The sequence below is a fragment of the Gopherus evgoodei genome, chromosome 3 (genome assembly GCF_007399415.2).
Source record: "Gopherus evgoodei ecotype Sinaloan lineage chromosome 3, rGopEvg1_v1.p, whole genome shotgun sequence".
In the NCBI taxonomy this organism is placed as follows: domain Eukaryota; kingdom Metazoa; phylum Chordata; order Testudines; family Testudinidae; genus Gopherus; species Gopherus evgoodei.
The window spans coordinates 123,914,959-123,929,298 of record NC_044324.1 but is presented as its reverse complement, the minus strand read 5'-3'; positions in this window follow the sequence as shown (position 1 = coordinate 123,929,298).

The window sequence follows — 14,340 nt, the reverse complement described above, 5'->3', positions numbered from 1 at the left end:
TTCCTATTTATAAATGTTCTAAGAAGGAGCTATAACTCCATGGAACATGCCAACAAGGGACATGATAGAGGCTGTACTGCTGATCGATGCTAAATTCATGTGTAGACTCTTCTTGCCAGTACAAATTCTTTTGCAATGGGTTGATAGGTGATATTCTACAGGAGTACCTCTTCTCATACACAACCCCTAAAGGCCTCAGTTTAATATCATGGAGTAAGAGCCCCCTCCAAGAAGGGAGGTCCACTTAGGTAAAACTATAGCGAGTAATGAGAGATCAACGAACAAGAGCACACAGGAGGGAAGAGATCTAACAATGTGATCATCTTCAGGCTGCATGAAGGTGAAATGATTCCCCATCAGGCTTCTGTTGGCTAGGTGACTTTTTTCTACTTTGTTTCTCAAGATTTAGAATTGTCTGAAGAATCCATATCAAGGAGCTGGTAGCAGCTTCTTCACCCGATTCTTTCCAGCTGGCTCCCAATGAAAACGGATGGTTACTCACCTTTGTAACTGTTGTTCTTCGAGATGTGTTGCTCATATCCATTCCAATTTGGTGTGCACATGCTGCATGCATGATTGTCAGAAGATTTTTACCCTAGCAACATTCAGTTGGTCGGTTGAGGTGCCCCCTGGAGTATCGCCTTCATGACGCCGGATATATACCCCAGCCAATCCAGCACCCCGTCAGTTCCTTCTTGCCAGCTACTCTGACAGAGGGGAAGGAGGGCGGGTTTGGAATGGATATGAGCAACACATCTCAAAGAACAACAGTTACAAAGGTAACTGTCTTTTCTTCAAGTGCTTGCTCATATCGATTCCAATTAGGTGACTCCCAAGCCTTACCTAGGCAGTGGGGTCTGAGTAAGATGTCATGGAGTGCAGAACTGCTGAGCCAAATGCCGTGTCACCCATTGACTGCTGGACTATCGCATAGTGGGTAGCAAAGGTATGCACCGATGACCAAGTTGCTGCCCTACATATCTCCTGGATGGGTACATGAGCCAGGAAGGTGAAGGACAAAGCTTGACTCTGAGTGGAGTGGGCAGTACGGTGTGTAGTTGGGACACCAGCCAAGTCATAGCACGCACGGATGCATGATGTAATCCAAGACTAGATGAGCTGGGTGGAAGGCCCTTCATCTGGTCTGCCACAGCTATGAACAGCTGGGTTGTCTTCCTAAAAGGTTTTGTTCATTCGATGTAAAAGGTGATGGCCCTGCGAACGTCTAGGGAGTGCAGCTGTTGGTCCCATCTGGAAGTGTGCAGCTTCAGATAGAGCGGGAGGAAGATGTCCTGGTTGACATGGAAGGCAGACACCATCTTAGGAAGGAAAGTAGGGTGTGGTCGCAGCTGTACCTTGTCCTTATGGAACACAGTGTACAGTGGTTCCGACGTGAGGGCTCTAAGCTCGGATACGCCTTGCCGAGGTGATAGCTATGAGGAAGTCTGTCTTCCAGGAGAGGTACAGGAGCAAGCAGGTGGCCATTGGCTCGGATAGGGCACCCATGAGTCTGGATAGGACCAGGTTGAGGTCCCAGGTAGGGGCCAGATGCCAAATTTGCAGGTATAGACATTCTAATCCTTTGAGGAACCTGCTGACCGAGTGCCCATTTTCGCCTGGGTGGAAGGCCGAAATTGCAGCTAGGTGTACTATGATGGATGAAACTGCCAGGTGGTAAGCCCAGAGGTCCAAAAGGACCATTGCAGTGGTCCCTGACCAGGATCCTGGCCCTCATCTTGCCATTGACTAGCATCGTCCACATCTTGGTCCTGGATGTGGTAGCCACTCCCTGCTTGGGATGATCTCGAGGCGGAGCGGGATGGCCAAGGTGGAGCCGAGCGCATTTGCTGTGTCGCCTTGTCCTGTGGTACCACACGGCGCTGTGGAGATGGAGATCAGTGCTGTGGTCTCAAGCAGTACTGCGATCTGGATCGGTACCGGTGGTCATATCGGTGCCAGGAGCCAGATCTGGATCTCGATGAAGATCTATGGATGGAACGGTGTCAGGATCGGTTCCGAGGACATCGGCACTTAGACTGACGTTGGGATTGGTGCCAGGAACTGGACTGGTACTGATCGTACCGAGAAGTAGATCTTCGTGAGGTGGAGCAGTGCCATGACTCTGACCGGCGCTGAGATGGTGATCGATTCTGGGACTGCGAGCGGTGCCATGAACGAGACCAGCATCTGGATCGGTACTGTGACTGGGATCAGGATCGGTGCCGTCCTCTCTCACTTTGTGATGGAGGACGCAGCATGGAGGGCTTTCCTTTTGAGGGAACATCCCATACCGGTGGTATCGAAGGCTGTGATGGTCTCCGCTTGATGAGCACAATGAGGTCGCGCACTGTGGAGAATGTCTCCAGAGTGGATAGCAGCCCAAGCTCGACACAGTACACACCAGGGAGCTTGTGTACACCAGACTCAACAGCCCTTGGGGCACTGGAGTCAACGGTATTGGGGTTGGTGTCTTTGCCAGATGCTCCAGCATGGGACATGGCTTTGAGGGAGGCACAGGTGGCACCAGCGACTGCAAGGGGGCTGCAGATTGCTTGTGCTGCTTCTTCGGTCCCGGAGACAGGGAGCGATGCTGCTCTGGTAGGGGTGCTGGAGACATCTGGTGCTGGGAGTCCTTGCCGGTGTTTGGACATGGCGCTGACCCTTCCGGTGCTGCAGGTAACAGCATGCTCCAAACTGATGAAGGTGGCGCCGGGTCTCGGCGTGGGGTCGAGGATATCAGGCTAAGTGCTGCTTCCATAAGGAGCTGCTTCAGGCGGAAGTCTCGCTCCTTTTTAATCTGAGGCTTGAATGCCTTACAAATGCAGAACTTGTCAGATTGATGGGATTCCCCCAGGCACTTCAAGCAGGGGTCGTGGAGGTCTCCTATAGGCATCAACTTAAGGTAGGCTGAGCACGGTTTGAAAACCGGAGACCTAGGCATCAGCCCGAGGACCGGGAGGGAGGGTAGGGGAGAAATCGCTTACTCCCAACTACTATTTACACTAAGAACAACAACTATTAACTACTACTAAAGATCTAATAACTACCTAAAACTATTTACAACTATAAACAAGTGCTACACTAGAAGCTACGGAAGTAGAGTTCAGCTAAGCCGCGCTCCACAGTTCCAACAACCGTCATGGGCGGCAAGAGGGAACTGATGGGGCGCTAGGTTGGCTGGGGTATATATCTAGCGCCACTCCAGGGGGCGCCTCAGCCAACCCACCAAGAGTTACTAGGGTCAATATCTTCTGACGATCGTGCATGCGGTGCACACACACCCAATTGAAATCAATATGAGCAAGCCTCAAAGAAGAACCTCATATTATTAGCATACTATGGCCAGTTTCTCTTGCTGGCTTTTCCCTCTAGTTTTAATCTCACTAGAGCCAGAACAGGCCTGGGTTGGCCGCATTCCTCTTTTCTTTAGACGGGTAAATACAGAGAGACTTGGAATTAAAAAAGACTTTAAAGGAACCTGAGTAAGGGAAAAGATCTGCTCAGAGTCCTGGGATTAGATGAATGTATACTTCCAACAAATAACCCACTGGGGATTATCCCCACCATTTTTAGTCAAAAACACCAAATGTCCTAGGTAAGCACCAAGAAATCTGGGACTGATCCGATTTTTTCTGCTCATATGAGTACAAGGCATATTTGAGAAGGTGTAAGGGGTTTCCAGCTCTACCAAGACACATACATTTGTTTTATACAGATTAATGAACAACAATGCTATGCCAATACTTTTATCACATTTATACAGTACATGCTGTCAGAGGATCTTTACAACAATTAATGAACTTAGCTTCACAACACTCCTGAAAGGCAGGAAGTAGACCATCTCCATTACATATGAGGAACATAGAGATAGAAGGCCAAATTTTCAAAAGGGCAGCCTGCCTTTCCTCAGGCACAAATTGGATCCACACAACTTGTGCCTATACTTTGCATAAAGTTTGCAGATTACACAAAAATTGGGCAAGTGGTAGATAATAAAGACAACAGGATACTGATTCAGAGAGATTTGGATCTCGTTGTAAACTTGGAGCAAGCTAAATGTAACTGTATACATGTAACTATCTGTATGTATCTGAGGAACAAATATTTGATAATGGGGTCTTCATCTAGCAGAGAAAGGTATGACACGATCCAATGGCTGGAAGTTAAAGCTAGACAAATTTAGACTGGAAATAAGGTGTAAACTTTTAACAATGAGCATAATTAGCCATTGGAACAACTTACCAAGGGTTCTTATCTCAAGATTGGATGTTTTTCTACTAGATCTGCTCTAGGAATTATTTTGGGGAAGTTCTATGGCCTGTGTTATGCAGGAGGTCAGACTAATTGATCACAATGGTCCCTATTGGCCCTGGAATCTATGAATTATGGGTATAATCAGTGCCTGCAATTCAACTGTGGGTGGAAATTTGGGCACTTACTCCTACTACCTGACTGTGGCCACAGTCCTGGTTGTCAGACGTGCAGCTACTCAGATTTGACTCTGCAATTCATATTTGCAAGCACAAACTGCTCAAGTAACAAGGGAGGCTTGGCCTCAATTCTTTGAAAATGTATCATTAAATATTTTGCCCAAGGTCACACAGGAAATCTGTGGAAGAGTTGAGGAGCAACATTCTCTGACTCCTAATCCTGCCTTAAACCACAAGAACATGTTTTTTCCTGGAAATCTGCTTAATAAAATGAACTCTAAACTGCTCAAGGGTAACACAAACAAATGCACATACCCTGTGCCTTGAAACACTTAGCTTTCTATAGACCTAACTTGCATGTTTTGAGGACAACAGTTCTTCTAAGTAGTATTTTACATAGATACATTTTAAACACATAATATGTATATAAAATATACATTTTGCTGGGGTTCCCGAGTCCTTTTCCACTTGGTTTCCCCCAGAACTAAGTTCAACTCCAGTCTCATCAGCCAGGTTCCTTTATTTGGCATACAGCAGTGCTATGCTGAGTTGCTCAGACTCAAGCACAAGGGGTGGGTATAGGGCATAACGCACAACAAACCTCTTTCTTAACATACATTTACACATTCCATTTCATTTATTCTACATTACACCCAGGGCCGGTGCAACCTATTAGGCGACCTAGGCGGTTGCATAGGGCGCTAGGATTTCGGGGACAGCATTTTCTTCGGCAGCAACCGTGGCGGCTGGATCTTCGGCCGCCCTGGTTGACGCCGGCATTTAGGCGGAGGGAGCTGGAGCAGGGGGGCGCAGAAAGGGCTGCCTGCAGCAAGTAAGGGGGGAGAGAGTGCGGCACGCAGGGCAACTCCCCGCCCCAGCTCACCCCTGCTCCGCCTCCACCCCGAGCATGCCGTCGCTGCTTCCCTTCTCCCACCTCCCAGGCTTGCGGCGCCTAAGTTGATTGGTGCCGCAAGTCTGGGAGGCAGGAGAAGTGAAGCAGCTCACCCCTGCTCTGCCTCCTCCCCGAGCATGCTGTAGCCGCAGAGGGGGGGTGAGGAGCTGTCACGGGGGAGGCGATTAAGGGCTGGGGGCTTGGGGATGGGGGAGGGCGCAAGGTAGAAGTTTTGCCTAGGGTGCGAAACATCCTTGCACCGGCCCAGATTACACCACATATTTTGGGATTGGCTTGGTTACTTTTTAGGAACTAGTCACTGTTCAGCACACACTGTCCATGCACAACTTACGCTTTACCTCATCTTATGTTCAGGGCTTATCTTATCCACTGTACATGGTTCCCTGGGTGTCCCCTCTTATCGTAGCTAATACAGATATTCTGCTTCCAGCCTGCTGATCCATTTATTGCCCTAATCCTCTCTTTCAAGAAATGAGGCCTTATCCATGTCCAATTACACGTCAAGCCAGGCCTACATATTTAATACCTACATATATTAAACTATTTAAAAAATTTTTTCAACTCAGGTGTGAAAAATTTAGCCAACCCCTTTTATGACAACAGGTAAGCCTACTTGCCACTCCAAACAACAGTACATTGGCTGTACAAGCCACACCCCATTGCCAAGCCACATTCCCATCTTCCCAGTCTCCTGCGGGGTAGGTGCACCCACTGTTTGGGTTCAAAGACTCAGTCTCTAGCTTGGCAAACAATATGCCTCCAATTAATGTTGTCCCTCAACAGCATCCCAAAATAAAATAATGCTGTTCTTTATCACTCCTTAAATAAATTAATGATGGCGCTATAGACCACAACAAGTCAATCAATTAGTATTCAAACAATGTTATGCTCCTCCCATAAAACATTAAGTCTGAGCAGTACCTTCCATAGATCAGTTTGTGTTATTCCTCCTACCAAGTCCACAGAGTCATCTGCTTTGGTGACAAGAATCCTACACTCCTTCCCCCACTCCTCTTTGTAGTACTCAGTCATATATGCAGAGAACTCTGCTGGGATAGATGAGTCTCACCCAGGGGGTGAGGATGGCCAGGCCTCAAAGAACACCCTGCTCCTAGCAGTGGCAGACAGGACTGCCATGTGTCAAGTGTGTTCCAGCTGCCAAACAGTATCCATATGCATTCATCGGGGCTGTGGAGAAAAGCTTTAGTTCCTCCCTCAGCCACCAGGGGCTGCTCAGGCTCCATATAGCCAGGTGGCCTTATTATTTTCCTTCCATGAAGGTGGTGACAGCAGAAGCTGGTAGGGAGGGGCACCTGACTGAGGGCCAAGAAAATGGATAGAATTGGACAGGGCCTGAAAAGCAATGAGGGCAGGAAAGTCAGCAATCTCATTTAAAACACCGCACAAAATGTCACATGTTGCTGCATAAAACTTGACAGCGATGGGCCACTGGCCCTCTCTCTCCCCATCAGCAGCAGTGGTGCTACTCAATGCAGACTTAGGAAGATATCATTGAAAAGTTTAAACTCTGGTTCATGTATGGAAGGCTATATTTGCAACCATAAGGGCTAGAAACTTTATTGTTTAAAAATAAAAACTTGGATTCTGCACAAGTTGGTGCTTACCTGGGGAAGATTCCTGCTCTATGAGTGACTATTAAAGCTTGTTTTAATTAAATGCTAACTCTTTTTATAAAAAGGTGCTCACTTAGGCATGCTAGGAATGCATTCCCAATTCCAGGACACGGGGCCTCCCCCTTCAAAAGTGATCTTCAATAATTATTGATAGAAGTGGTGGTGGTTATTAATATTACGGAGGCAGCTAGAAGCTTCAATCAGGTTGGAGCCCCATTTTTGCTTGGCACCATGTAAATGTATAGTAAGAGATGATCCCTGCCCTCTACAGCTTCAAGTCTAAATAAACAAGAATTATCTCAATTTTAACAATAATTTCACTATGTGACAAATTCTCAAGTGACATGCCCCAAATCACTCAAGAAGGCTGTGGCAGAAAGATGGGAATCCAGTTCAGGTTTGGCCCTGCCACAGGATGCATGTTTGACAGTGGGCAAGTTGCTTAACCATTCCGTGTTGCAGTTCCCTATCTAAAAATGGGACTGCATAATCAAATATCACGTTAATTGGGTGCGCTTGGGGGGCATGAAAATGTTTTTGTTTCTACTACTTGGCTTCCACAACCAATTTTATTGCAATTAATACTTTAATATATTAAGTAAAACTGCATATTAAGAAAACCCTATACTACACCTGTAAAATAGCAAAGAATGCAAGTGATCTGATTTCAAACCAGTGTTGTACAGTATGTAACATTCCTTTGTTTGTATATTAGTATAAAAATGAACAAGAACATAACATTACCTAGCAACTTGCCATCTGAAGACAACCTTACTCATTGGGAATAGATTACATAGCACCAAACCAGTGTTGCAATACTAAAAATAAGCAAAACTTAAGTGAAAAAGGGGAAGAGAGCAGGGATAGTGAAAGGATATTGCAGTGAAGGACAGGTGGTCAGGAGATCTGGATTCTAGTTCCTAACTTGACCGTTGACATTTTATGAAACCTCAGGCAGCCACTTCACCTCTCTGTCCGTGTGTGTATGTATCCATTTTTTCACATGTTTTAGACTGTTGCCCATTGTAGTATCTTAGTGTTTTCCATGTAAAATAAAAACTAATACTGAAGCCTCTAGTAGACTCTGGCACATCTCCCTTTTTGAGGTTAAAACTGACTGGGGCAGAGATTTTTGTTATTTTTTGGTTGGTAAGGATTTAATGGGTGGTAGGAGTGGTGGAGTATCATTCTTATGATGGATAACCTTTTTCAAAAGACGGATAATGCTGACTTGCCTCACAGATTCATTAGTGGCTCTGAGGTACTCAGATACTTTGTAGAGGAGTGCCTTAGAAATACAGGTTTAGTGTCTTACCTTTAATTTTCATTGACAGCACAATCTAGTTATTGGACAAATGAAGCACTGAATAGGAAAAATATCAAACAAATTAAAGAACATGAAAAAACATTTTGAAGAAATAAATCAAGAACTATATAAACTTTTTTCATTGAGCCTAATCCATTTGTTTTTTGTCTAAAGTACCTTACATTACTTATGGAGCAATTATAAACCAACCCAGCTGTTTTCTGAGGAGATACTGTCGGCTGAAACATATCTGTGGTCATGCTGTGAAGTGTACAGTCTGTTCTTCAAAGCAGGACAATGAAGGCCTCTGAGCTCCTGTTTTCCAGAAATACCATCACGAGTGATGGCAATGGCTGTGTGGCTTCTAATAACGGTGGTGCAGACAAGCACTCAGAGGTTTGATTTACTGAGGAATTGGTCAGGGTCTTTAAGAAAGCAGAAACTCACTCTCAGCATTTGTTGGCAGTTCTGGTTAACTTAGTCTGAAGTAGCAGTGCCAAAAGCCAAACTCAAAGGGTCAGAATGCAGTCAATGCGGTATTATTTCCAGCTTTCCTAAATAGGGTACATGGTCTAAGGGAGCATCTAGCTTTCCTAAATAGGGTACATGGTCTAAGGGAGCATCAAGATACAGGGAAAAAACAGTAAAGGGATATAGTCATTGTCAAATGCTTAACAAAAGGGAGAATATAGTGTTATGACCTAACTCTCCATCTCACCAAATATTAAAATTACATTTCTTCTATTCCTCACAGCAGGGGCACCTATGCTAAGATCAGACAGGTTCTTTTCTAGGACAAATGTTTAAGTTACCCTGTTATTTTTGGTACTGCTAAAATGTTAATTTTATTATTTGTGTTGAGTCTCTAGAGGCACATTGTGCTAGGCACAGTACAAACACTTGTGAGAGTCCCTGTCTCAAAGAACTTACAAACTAAATAGATGGCTACACCACTAGTTCACAAACTTTTAATATTGGCGATCCCTTTCACACAGCAAGCCTGAGCATGAACTCCCCCCCTAATAACTTAGACACATTTTTCTATATTTAACACTATTTTAAATGCTAAATTTATAACCCTATTTTTTAAAATGAATTTACCTTTTTTCACCACTTTTAAATTAAGACTAAAACACATTTTATCAAATTATTATTATAAGCAGAAAATTATTTTTTACAATAGTTACTGTTTAATACTGGGAGAAAGGCGCGCGCAAAGAAACTTTATCAATATTACTTTTCACAGCAGACTTAGTGCTCCATTACCACTCTTACTGCTGCTGGCAGCAGTGCTACCTTCAGAGCTGGATGACTAGAGAGCAGTGGCTGCTGGCTGGGCACTAGCTCTGAAGGCAATGCAGAACTGTGGAAGTAAGGGTGGCAAAGCCATACCACGCCACCCTTATTTCTGCATAATGTTTGATCTTTGTGCTTGGCTAGGTGGCTATGGGTGGAGACTTGGGCAAATTTTGGGGTGGCTATAGCCCCTACAAGCCCCTCCCCGCCATGCTGCCCCTGGCTGTGTGCCTGTTAAATTATCAATTACTTTTTTTGTGTGCTGATCTCAGTGTTCTGACTGGCCTGCAGTTTAATGCAGCTCTTCAGCTGCTGAACAATCAAGCCCTCTAATGTTGTCTTAGTCTCAACTTTTTAATCTCAAGACAACAAACTTGCACACACAATACCTCAATCCCCAGAGTACAATTTCCTTAAAGTGGTGATAATACAAAAAGACGGTTACTCACCTTTGTAACTGTTGTTGTTTGAGATGTGTTGCTCATATCTATTCCAGTTAGGTGTGCGCGCGTGCGCGCACGCTCGTCGGAAGATTTTTACCCTAGCAACTCCAGTGGGTCGCTGGATATATACCCCTGCCGACCTGCCTGCTCCTCAGTTCCTTCTTGCTGGCTACTCCGACAGTGGGGAAGGAGGGTGGGTGTGGAATGGATATGAGCAACACATCTCAAAGAACAACAGTTACAAAGGTGAGTAACCATCTTTTCTTCTTCAAGTGATTGCTCATATCCATTCCAGTTAGGTGATTCCCAAGCCTTACCTAGGCGGTGGGGTCGGAGTGAGATGTCGCAGAGTGCAATACGGTGGAGCCGAAGGCTGCGTCATCCCTAGACTGCTGAACCAGGGCATAATGGGAGGCAAAGGTGTGGACCGAGGACCAGGTCGCTGCACGACAGATTTCATGAATGGGCATGTGAGCGAGGAAAGCGGCTGATGAGGCCTGAGCCCTGGTGGAGTGCGCAGTCATGTGGCCCGATGGGACGTGAGCCAAGTCGTAACAGGCGCGGATGCACGACGTTACCCAGGAGGAAATCCGCTGCGAGGAGACAGGAAGCCCCTTGATACGCTCAGCCACCGTGACAAAGAGTTGGGGGGTTCTACGGAATGGCTTAGTTCACTCTATATAAAAAGCTAGCGCTCTACGAACGTCTAGGGAGTGTAGCTGCTGCTCCCTGCAAGACGAATGAGGTTTTGGGAAGAAGACAGGGAGAAAGATCTCCTGGTTAACGTGGAAGGCTGATACCACTTTGGGGAGAAAGGTCGGATGCGGTCGCAACTGCACCTTGTCCCTGTGGAACACAGTATACGGGGGATCCACCATGAGGGCCCGAAGTTCCGAGACCCATCTCGCGGACGTGATGGCCACCAGGAACGCGCTTTTCCAGGAGAGGTAGAGAAGGGAGCAAGTTGCTAACAGTTCGAAAGGAGGGGACATGAGTCTGGCAAGAACCAGGTTAAGATCCCATGTTGGGGCAGGGCGGCATACTTGAGGGTAGAGGCGCTCTAGGCCCTTAAGGAACCTAGACACCATTGGATGAGAAAACACCGAGCGGCCATCCTCTCCTGGGTGGAATGTAGAGATGGCCGCCAAGTAGACCCTCAGAGATGATACCGCCAAGCCCTGTTGTTTGAGGAACCAGAGGTAATCCAAAATGTTGGATACGGAGACCTTGGCGGGAAGGAAGTTCCGCTCCATGCACCAGCACGTGAAACGCTTCCACTTGGCCAAATATGTAGCTCTAGTGGAAGGCTTCCTGCTACCCAGGAGTACCTGCTGCACTGGGGTGGAGCAATGCAGCTCAGACTGAGTCAGCCATGCAGGAGCCATGCCGTGAGGCGGAGCGACTGAAGGTCCGGGTGACAGAGCTTGCCGTGGTCCTGGGTGATCAGGTCCAGGTGAAGAGGCAGGGGAACAGGGTCGGCTATGGATAGGTCTAGCAACATGGTGTACCAGTGCTGTTGAGGCCACGCTAGAGCTATCATGATCAAGCGGGCTTTGTCCCTGCGTGCTTTCAGTAGGACCTTGTGGACGAGTGGAGACGGTGGAAAGGGGTGGAGCAGGTGCGTCGTCCACGGCACAAGGAAGGCGTCTGCCACTGAACCCGGTGAGAGGCCTTGAAAGAAGCAGAACGTCTGGCGTTTCCTGTTCCCGCAGTATGCAGAGAGGTCTATCCAGGGGAACCCCCACTTCTGGAAGAGCACAAGAGCAACGTCTGGGTGAAGGGACCATTCGTGGGAAAGGAAGGATCTGCTGAGGCGATCCGCCAGCGTGTTCTGAACTCCTGGGAGAAAGGACGCGATAAGGTATATAGAGTGGGCTATGCAGAAGTCCCATAGTCGTAAGGTTTCTTGACACAGGGGTGAAGATCTCGTGCTGCCCTGTTTGTTTATATAGAGCATGGCTGTTGTGTTGTCGGTGAATACCGACACACAACGGCCCTGCAAGTGTTGTCGGAACGTCTGACAAGCGAGGTGGACCGCTCTCAGCTCCCGGACGTTGATGTGGAGGTCCAGCTCGTGAGATGACCAACGGCCTTTGTCGCGTAGGTGCCTGAGGTGAGCCCCCCAGCCGAGGGCTGGGGCAGGTGGAACGGGAGCCCCACACACACCATGGAGGGATCCAGCCACCACTGGAAGGAGTCTAGCACAGTCACGGGAATGGTGACGACCATGTCCATAGGATCCCTGGCTGGACGGTATTGTGAGTTGAGCCAGGATTGGAGGGGCCGTAGGCGCAGTCTTGCGTAGTTCGTTACAAACGTGCAGGCCGCCATGTGGCCCAAGAGAGTGAGGCAAGCGCGTACCGAAGTTAGCGGCGCCGCTTGCAGCCTCCGGATGATGGCCGTCAGAGCCTGGAACCGTGGCAGTGGTAGGCAGGCTTTGGCAAGAGTCGAGTCCAAAGTGGCACCAATAAACTCTATCCTCTGAGTGGGGATTAAAGTCGATTTTTCCACATTGATCATTAGACCTAGATGTAGGAAAAGGTTCTTGACAATGTGGACGTGACTGAGGACACACGTCTCAGAGGTCCCGCGGATAAGCCAGTCGTCTAGATACGGAAAGACGTGTATCCGACTGCGGCGAAGGTGGGCGGTGACTACAGCCATGCATTTGGTGAATACCCTTGGGGCTGTAGAGAGGCTGAACGGGAGGACCGCGAACTGGAAATGCTGCCGGTTGACCAGGAACCAGAGGAACCTCCTGTGAGGTGGGAAGATGGCTTTGTGGAAGCAGGCATCTTGCATGTCGAGGACGGCATACCAGTCTCCAGGATCGGGATGATGGTCCCCAGGGATACCATACGGAACTTCAACTTTACCATGTATCTGTTGAGTTCCCGCAGATCGAGGATTGGTCTGAGACCTCCCTTCGCCTTGGGGATCCGGAAGTAGCGGGAATAAAACCCGCTCATGCTCCGGTACCTCCTCTATGCCTCCTTCGGCGAGGAGTGTTTGCACCTCCTGTAGGAGAAGTTGCTTGTGAGAGGGGTCCCTGAAGAGGGACGAGGGAGCGGGGTGGAAGGGGAGGTTTGAAATAAATTGTAGGTGGTATCCAAGTTCCAACGTGTGTAGGACCCAACGATCTGATGTTAGCTGGGACCACGAAGGGAGGTAAAAGGAAAGACGGTTGGAAAAGGGCGGGGACGGATCCTTTAAAGAAACTGGTACAACGCCCTCAGGCACACCTTCAAAAGGAAGGTTTTGGCCCGGAAGGAAGGCTTAGAGGAGCTTTGGTTCTGGCCCCCTTGGTTGCCTGATTGCCTCCAGTGGCCGTTTCTGACTCGCCATCTGGCGAAGTCTTGTCTCTGCCGGGATTGAGGGCAAGGGCGGGGTTGTTGGAGTCAGAAGGGCCTGCGCTGAGTTACAGGCGTGTGCATCCCTAACGAGCGCATAATGACCCTGTTGTCTTTTAGGCTCTGCAGCCTAGGATCAGTTTTGCCCAAAAACAGCCCTTGACCCTCGAATGGAAGGTCCTGAATAGTGTGCTGGAGCTCCGAGGGGAGGCCGGAGACCTGCAGCCACACGATACGGCGCATAGTCACGCCAGAGGCCAGAGTCCTGGCAGCTGAGTCCGCGGCATCCAGGGAAGCTTGGAGGGAAGTTCTCGCCACCTTTTTTTCCTCGTCGAGGATCGCTGAGAACTCCTGCCGTGTGTCCTGCGGAAGCAGCTCCTTTAATTTGTCCGCTGCCACCCAGGTGTTGTAGCTATAGTGGCTAAGGAGGGCTTGCTGGTTGGACACACGGAGTTGGAGGACTCCCGCAGAGTAAACTTTTCGCCCTAGCAAGTCCATGCACCTCGCATCCTTCGATTTAGGGGCCGGGGCCTGGTGGCCATGGCGCTCCCTCTCATTAACCGACTGGACGACGAGGGAGCAAGGAGGAGGATGTACATATAGATATTCATAGCCCTTTGAGGGCACCATGTATTTGCGCTCTACTCCTCGCGCAGCGGGTGGAACAGAGGCTGGAGACTGCCAGATTGTAGTGGCATTGGCCTGTATGGTCTTAATAAATGGGAGGGTCACTCTAGTGGGGGCATTGGATGACAATATGTCCACCACTGGGTCTTGGACCTCTGAGACCTCCTCGGCTTGCAAGTTCATGTTCTGTGCAACATGCCGGAGGAGGTCCTGGTGGGCCCTGAGGTCAATTGGAGGAGGCTGGCCGACAAGGTTCCAGCTACAGCCTCGTCAGGGGAGGATGAAGAGGAGAGACCTGGAACGAGTGGGTCTGATGAGGGCTCCGCCTGAAGGATCGTGTC